At 32.8% G+C, this 8716-nt stretch overlaps 1 pseudogene across 1 annotated transcript; it reads right to left on the minus strand.

The window, feature by feature from the left end:
* Nucleotides 1-2099: 2099 nt before the first annotated feature.
* On the minus strand, nucleotides 2100-5898 carry LOC105633489 (ABC transporter I family member 1 pseudogene; annotated as a pseudogene). The gene is made up of 2 exons (XR_016321987.1): nucleotides 4698-5898; nucleotides 2100-3255 (listed from the first exon to the last, which is right to left on the minus strand). The product of XR_016321987.1 is annotated as an ABC transporter I family member 1 pseudogene (transcript).
* Nucleotides 5899-8716: the final 2818 nt, after the last annotated feature.

Below are 8716 nucleotides of genomic sequence, written 5' to 3' on the forward strand. Positions count from 1 at the left end.
ATCAGACAAGAAAAGGAACAAAGTGACCATTGCTGCAGAAATGGAGCTCTATTTGAGAAAAGAAAAAAGCCATTCTAGAATAAAGTCTCCATACTGCCCCGCCAACGATCAAACTATTCCTTAACGTCTTTCTTTTGCACTCTAAGACAAAGAGCTATTTGTCAAACAGACAAAGCAAAATCAGAAGCTCAAAGTCACCGAGCCAAATGTCGGATCAATTCCCTACAATCAAATTCACCCAGCAAATGGTATCATCACAGCCTCAAATACACATGCACATACACAGGCAGATATACTGTTGAATTTAGGGAAAATTTATTTTATATTTTTTAGAAAAATATTTTCCAAGAAAACAAACAAGGCCCAAACAGAAACGGAGAAATCTATAGAAAGAGAAGGCTCAAATCAGATATGCCTTCAAATCAAACAGGACAGAAACACCACAACACCATGGCTGCAACAACAAAAAGTTGCCTCGCCAAGAAATTGAGTATTTCTCCTCGAGTCTGATTTTCAGGCTCACTGAATATATATCATCATAGCCTCGCCAGTCGTCAAACAGCCACTCACACACAAGAAAGAAAGCAGATATATTGGTATAAGGGCTGTTGCCAACATAAGAAACATAATCAGTAGTCACCGGCTCCGCTATCTATCAGAGAGGACAGTGTCAACCACCCTGAAACCAACCGCCTCTAACTGAGAGCAAAGCCTCGTACTTAAACCATTCACACAGTAATTTTAAGGTAAACATATTTTATGCAAAAGCAATTGGGAATTTTTTATTTTAGAAAAAAAAAATAACAGAACAAAAATCGAAGAAAATGAAGAGCGAGAGATCGTAGAGGATGGAGGCTCAGATTCACCTTTAATCAGACAAGAAAAGGAACAAAGTGACCATTGCTGCAGAAATGGAGCTCTCTATTTGAGAAAAGAAAAAACGCCATTCTAGAATAAAGTCTCCATACTGCCCCGCCAACGATCAAACTATTCCTTAACGTCTTTCTTTTGCACTCTAAGACAAAGAGCTATTTGTCAAACAGACAAAGCAAAATCAGAAGCTCAAAGTCACCGAGCCAAATGTCGGATCAATTCCCTACAATCAAATTCACCCAGCAAATGGTATCATCACAGCCTCAAATACACATGCACATACACAGGCAGATATACTGCTGAATTTAGGGAAACTTTAATTTTATATTTTTTAGAAAAATATTTTCCAGGAAAACAAACAAGGCCCAAACAGAAACAGAGAAATCTATAGAAAGAGAAGGCTCAGATCAGATATGCCTTCAAATCAGACAGGACAGAAACACCACAACACCATGGCTGCAACAACAAAAAGTTGCCTCGCCAAGAAATTGAGTATTTCTCCTCGAGTCTGATTTTCAGGTTCACCTTTAACAGAACAGAACAAAAATCGAAGAAAATGAAGAGCGAGAGATCGTAGAGGATGGAGGCTCAGATTCACCTTTAATCAGACAAGAAAAGGAACAAAGTGACCATTGCTGCAGAAATGGAGCTCTCTATTTTAGAAAAGAAAAAAGCCATTCTAGAATAAAGTCTCCATACTGCCCCGCCAACGATCAAGCTATTCCTTAACGTCTTTCTTTTGCACTCTAAAACCCAAAAATCGTCATAGCCTCTTTATAAGGAAGAAAGAAAGAAAAAAAATGCCAAAAAATAAGAGGATGATGATGTTGTGTGACAGACAAACGGCGACTATTACACAAACAACGGGGAAATCATAGGCTCCGCAGTCGTTCAGAGAGGCGGAGCTACCGCCTTCTCTGCCGCCTCTCTGAGAGCAAAGCTTCCTTCTCAAGAGTGCGTACAATGGGCGCATCTTGCATTTTATGTTAACTTCGTGTTTTAATTTTATTTTATTCCGTGATTGCCCTCTTGAGTGTGCGACGTTGGGCGGTGGAGCATAACGGTAACTTGGTCATTAAAATTTCAAAATTTTATGATGGATATAGATAAAACTGGGAGAGCAATAAGTTAAGGATAATTTGGTAAATAAAACCATACGCGCGTAAAATTGACTTCTCCTCCTAAACACAACAATGCCAAGTTTTGAATAAATAGCTTCTCATTCAATTCTCTTGTAAAACAAATAAATAGATAAATAAATAAAATAAAAGTTTTGAATCAAGAAATAGTTACACAATCCATTTCATTCAGAATCAAAATCCTTTATTAATCCTTTATTCATTCCTATGGCTTCACATCTAGGCAGCAAACGATTCTGTTACAACTAATGCAAGCTCAACTAGTTGAACCAGAACAACTTAATTAGCCTATCCTACGGTGATGGAATTTCACAGATATCGGCTCGATCAAGCATATCTACCAAAGTCATCCTTCTAGGGAACCTCGGAGGCAGTCTCAAATACATGGCAATCTCAATTGGCAAATGCGTTGCAACAAACACAATCCCTCCCTTCTTTCTATGCTCTGCAATAATATATTCGAGCAATTTTACCCCTTCATCATCTAATGCGCAGAAGGCTCATCCAGTAACCAAATTGGTCGGTCAATGGCCAACAGTCTTGCAAGTTGCAGCCTCTTTCGTTGGCCCATTGACAGCATTCTTGCCTTCTCTTTTGCCAATCTTCCAAGCCCCATCAACTCAATAGCAGGCATAGAATTCCCTTGCTTGCCTTCAAGAATCTCAAACCACTGAACATTGTCAAGGACAGTAAACTTTTCTTTGATGGCATCTTTCAAAGAGAGCCAATTAAGTTGAAGCTTATATTGGTGGAAAACTCCAGATTCTGTCACATCATAACCGTTCCAGAGGATCTGACCTGCAGAAGGCCTCGAGAATCCAGCCAGCATACGTAAGAAGGTGGTCTTGCCTGAGCCATTGCTACCGCTTAGAACAAGTGCCCCTCCATCATGAACAGATACATTTACATGTCGCAAGATTTGTTGGGCATTTCTCATGCAGGAGACATTGTCAAGAAGGATCCGAGGAAGTGGTGGCTTTCGAAGAGACATCAAGTTTTAAAAATAAAAAGGAGTTTTGGTACTTCCAATTTTACAGAGGCTTTCACTGTTTAGAATCTGAAGATGATGCTAGGAGCCAAGCCTACCAATCCTCTAAAATAATATCTTACAGAACAACACTTAGCCCAGCAATAACTTTAATGCGAGTGGGGGAAAACAAAAGAAACCCGGCATCATATACAATAAAAGCAAATCATTAGTTTGAAGGTGGACTGGAAAAGGGGGACAACTAAAAGTAGATCACTGCGCAAAATAAAGTTCAAAAAAGTAAGGGAAATGTGTTATATAATGAAACCAGCTGCTAGTCAATATTCTGAAAATAGATTTCATTTGAACCAAAGAAGGAAGATTGATTGTAGGTGGTTACTTCGCAAAATGATATTACGCAAATCAACTAAACAAATTAGCAAAATCCAATAGAGCAAACTGAATTGAACTTTGTACATATAAATGAAAACTGAACATGAACTAAGCAAACAACAGAGACACAGAGCTTTAACAATTTGCTTTGGATCTATTAGCAAATGAGAATTAAGCTACCAAATCCCACTTAAAAGATCAGAAGACAAGATCAAAAAATATTGAAAGATTGACAACGGTCAATCATATTCTCAAGATAGCTTTGTATAAAGTAAGATGAAAAACAACTAATTTCTTATTAGACAGCGGTTTCTACATAAAGAAAAACGAAAAACAACTCCATTCTTTGTTAGGATAATGCACTGCAAAATTGGTTACTAGCATGCTTCAACCACTTCTAAATGCTTTGATTAACATCCAAAGATAATAATTCATAAATAAAAGGACCTTTGGCCTTAGAGACCTCAAGTATTATTATTTTTGACACTTGCAAATTGCATCCCCCTAATATATTTCTATATGCAAAAGTAGAATTCGAAGTAAGCTATAAATAATAGAAATAATTTTATAGGCTTTCAAAATGAAATGTGAAGGAAACTGATGAATCATTATATTAAATCAATAAAAAATTGATCTCTAATGATAACAAGTACTGAAAACCCTCCATTCAAGTGCATTCAATCAAATGATTTCAGAATTTTCCCAATTGCTTGCATATGTCACTAATCACTAAATCAATATCAAAGGGCTAATAAAATAGGACAATTTCAAAAATTAAAACAGTAAAATTTGTATCTCCCATACTCTGACAGATAAAATGGACATTCAGATTTTTATAATGTCCAAGATAGAACCTAGTTATTGTAGTCAACCAACTCAAACTTTCCATTTGGATGTGCCATAAACCATCATTGAAAACACAAATTATCAAAATTGGTTTGCTTCAAGATGAATAGTGCAGCACGGAGAATGAAATGAGTCATGAAACTTATGGAGATGCAGATGCAATGTTAAAATTTGCAGAGCAAACGATATTCATATTCGCGGCCATAACATTTTTTCCTCAATTCCAAATGAATTGGGTAAAAAATCTTCCTCCTGACCAATTAGGAGTAGCTGCAGAGAAAAGAATAAGGTCTGTAGTTTCAGGATATAAAGGGAGATTTAACACCCAACCAAATACAGGAAATTAATCACATGAAAATGCATGAAAATCCAAAAAAGAAGAGAGACCCATACAAAATTTGAAACCCACTCATAGAGCATTAATCTCGTCACCAACCAAAAGAAAAGATTAAAAAATATATATATTAAGAGAAGCTTACCTCAAAGAGAATCGAGTGAGCTAAGAGGAAAGAAGATCAAACACTGGTCTTGTTGAGTTGTGAATTGCGAGAGAGAGAATCGAGAAACCAACAGCTGAAGAAGAGACTCGATTGGAGACTAGTCACAGCAGAGAAACAGAGAAAAGCGAGACTGATGCAAAAACGATTTGCGAAGCAGAAGCACCAACATTAAACATCCGAGAGTGCTAAGATTGAATGCATGAGCACGTGAGATTGTCAAAAGAGGATCAAAGAGCTCTTGGGCTTAGTGCTTCAGATGCGTTTGGGTTTCATTGATTCTAGCCTGAGAAAGATGTTTTTGTTGGGGAGGCGCTAAGTTGAGAGAACGAAAAGAGAGAGAGATTTAATAAATCAGGCGGGGATAACCAAACAGAATCACTTTCCACTTTCCCATGTAATTAATTAATCAAAAACCAATTGGTATTGGCTACCATTTTGCGTGCTTTCTCACATGCAAGCTAAAACTGTATCAGGAGATAGAGAGAGATGACAGATAAAAATTTTTCATTTTTAATCAATCGCTGACTGTAACTCATTCATGAAATACAAGATCTTCTTTGTGTGTTTCCAACTTCTTGCTCAAATAAAAACTATAAGGAAAAAAGGGACATACATATACTACATAGACTCACTAGTCTTCATCTGCAGATACAGAAAATTTTTCTGTTTTTCCCTTTCCTTTCAACCTCAATTTCATCTCAACTTGCAGACCCTGGCATCTTCATGCGATCCAGATTCTGTTTCCACCTACGGCCATTCGACAGGTCTTGCAATTCTAGTCCTCCGCTCCCTTCACATGTCAATCTTAGTACAAATTTGAATCGACACTAAAAAGCAATTCTGAGCCACCACAAGATGGCAAGTTCAATGTTACATCTGTTAGTATGTACACAGCATTTAAATAAGTATGGGTTACAATATTATATAATAACTACAGCTGAGGTACATGGCCATTCCTGCAAGCCTACAGATATTATGATCATCCAAAAATGGCATGATCTTCAAAAGAATTGGATTGGGCCAAGCACGGATTTCCTCGCTGACAAAAGCAATGCACCTTAAATAGAGATTGCTGATTTCAATTTTTAGTTACTAATCCATCTTCGTTTCCGAGCTGGTCGCTCTGGCTTGACATCTGAGTCCACAGGGGCGTCGGTTTTGACAGAAGGCAACGCTTCATTTCCTGATCTCTGTTTAGGGTGATATGATAGCAACCTAAATTACATATTTACCCTTCGACGTGCATCGTGTTTGGACAGAGAAGATGAAGGGGTATTATGATAATTTAAGCATAATTCACCGTTCACAAAATAACCCTCCGCGGACCGCAGTTTTAAATTTCAAGCAATGTTTATTATTTATAGTTATGCTTTAATCGATTTAACGCATAAACCGAGAATTGAATAAAAAAATTTGTTGAAAACAGATAATAAACTGTTAAAATGAATAAAACCACTTGGATTTGTAATTTAATTTTTTAATCTATGTAATTTTTTTATTTAATTAATTTTTTAAAAAAATTTATATAAGGATAAGGGAAATAAATTTGAGAATCTCACAGTATTTACACATTTATTTAAATCATTAGAGGAATAAAAACTTACATTGTAAATTAATAAGAATGCAGTTATAACATGATCTAACCATTCAATTTGCTTAATCCATATAACTTCTAATTTATGTATATTAAAACATAATAGTTCTTTAAAAATTACTCTCTAATTTATCGCTTTTCTAGCTTTTAAATACAATGGCTCTCAATGTTCTCTTATAGTTTTTATGATTTTAAGCATAATAGCTCTTTAATTCTATGACTTTTGGTGTTTTCCTATTCTGATTTATAATTTTATGATTTTTATAACTTTAAAAAATTATGACTTTAAAAATAATGGTTTTTAGTATATATATATATATATTTTTTATGAGTTCTTGAACTCTTGAATATTGATGTTTATGCTCTTACTATTGTTCTTTCTTTTTAAATATATTTTTTTCTCTTCAGAAAAAATAACATACATATTATTTGCTTGAAGAGTGAAACTCTATCTAAAGAGTGAGACTCTCTAAAATTTGAGCATTTGGTATTAACTTGATTAGGAAAAATTGAAGAATTTGTAGAAAAACACATATCCCTTACCTCTCTGATTTCAGGATATTAAACATAATACCTCTTTAAAAATTAGTCTCTAATTTTGACCTTTATAGCTTTTAAACAAAAATTAACTTTTGATGCGCAGACTGCTCTTCATAACTCTTGATATTCTCTCTAATTTATGAGTTCTATGACCTTTAAACACAATAACTTTTAATGTTCTTTCTTGTTATATTTAAAAAGACTTTAAAAATAATGGCTTTCAATATTTTTTTTATGAATTTTACGGCTCTTGAATATTATTGTTCATGTTCTTATTATTGTTCTCTTTTTGGATTTATTCTCTTGAAAAAAAACCTACACATTCTTGTAAAACACTGAAGACCTCAAAAGTCTAGTAGATTTTTGAAGTCCAACCTTGAATCGGTACCGACTACTGAATATCCGATAACAATAACAATGACAATAAGAATAAGGTTGATGACAAAGAAATTGTTGAAGTTAACCTAGCATTTCTATCTAGTATGAAAGTCCAATTCTGCCTAGTATCACCTAATATAATTTGATTCAGACAAAACAAAGCCTAGCATCACCTAAGACAAAACAAAGTGCTGGTTTATTCTTAGAATACTGGTTTTTTTTTTATGACGGGTGTTGCACGCACACTCATTTTTTGTACTCTTTAATTTTTTATCTATATAATATTAAAGCATAATTTTTTTATTTAAATTAAAATAAATACAATTGATTAATTTGTATTGAACTTTGTTGTCTAAGCTACTTATATAATGTTACTTTTTACATACTTAATTCTATTTATATAATGAAATAATCTGAAAATAAAAAAGTTCAATCCAATTTATAGATCTAAGATTTCAATCTCTAATTTATAAATAAAGATTTTTATTTTAATGCTAAGAAAAAAAAAAAAAAAAGTCATGACTCAATCTTCAACCTCTATCCTCAACTCCAAATCAATATTTATATAATACAATAGTGAAAAAATAAAAATAAATTATTTTTTTCTGCTGGTAAGAAAGAAAAGAAATGAGAAGATATCTGAATTAATAATGATGTTCACTTTAGCTATATTGATAATACCAATTATCCAGTACATTAGAAAAAAAAATATGCACATAATAAATTCTTAACACCCTAAAGGGTAACTCAAAACAAAAATATAGTTCTGTTCTTTTTTTAATGCATAAATACTATTTTTTTTCAAGTCAAACAGATTTAAAATATAAGAGAAAATATTTAAAAATTTAAAAACACTTAATCATCTATTTATTGGAATAGATATATAAATCTCTTAATAAAATTAAAGTGATAACAATTACAAATTAATTCAATAATAAAAAATAATTAAAATCATCAAATATTCATCCTATATAATAAAATAATATATGTCTATATATATATATATATATATATATATATATATATATATATATATATATATATATATATAACTTTTTAACTTATAATTGTCAAACTTCAAATCAAATAAGAATTCAATATTTATAAATTCAGATTATGTTGTTTAATTCAGGTTGAAAGTTCAAATTTAAATTCCTCAAGCACACAAATTATTTTCCAAACAAAATAATAGCCTTCAATACAATATTGAATATTTGATCCTAGCGTAGTAAAAAAGCTCATTCCGTGAAACGTTGGAGAATTAACAAATTATGTTGATTGGAGAAATATAAATTTTAATTATTAAAAGTTAATAATGCAATTTCTATTTTACATTTTGCTCAAGAAGAATATATGTAATTTTAAGAAATTCTCAATATTTTTTTTAAAAAATATAATAAAACAACAACATGATATCAAACTTACTAACTTAGGATTTCTGCATAATAGGCAAAGGCAATGAAAACATTTCATTCCATTTCTGTAA

This window comes from Jatropha curcas, chromosome 8 (genome assembly GCF_041381405.1).
Source record: "Jatropha curcas cultivar XTBG-Jc1 chromosome 8, XTBG_Jcur_1.0, whole genome shotgun sequence".
Taxonomy (NCBI): Eukaryota; Viridiplantae; Streptophyta; class Magnoliopsida; order Malpighiales; family Euphorbiaceae; genus Jatropha; species Jatropha curcas.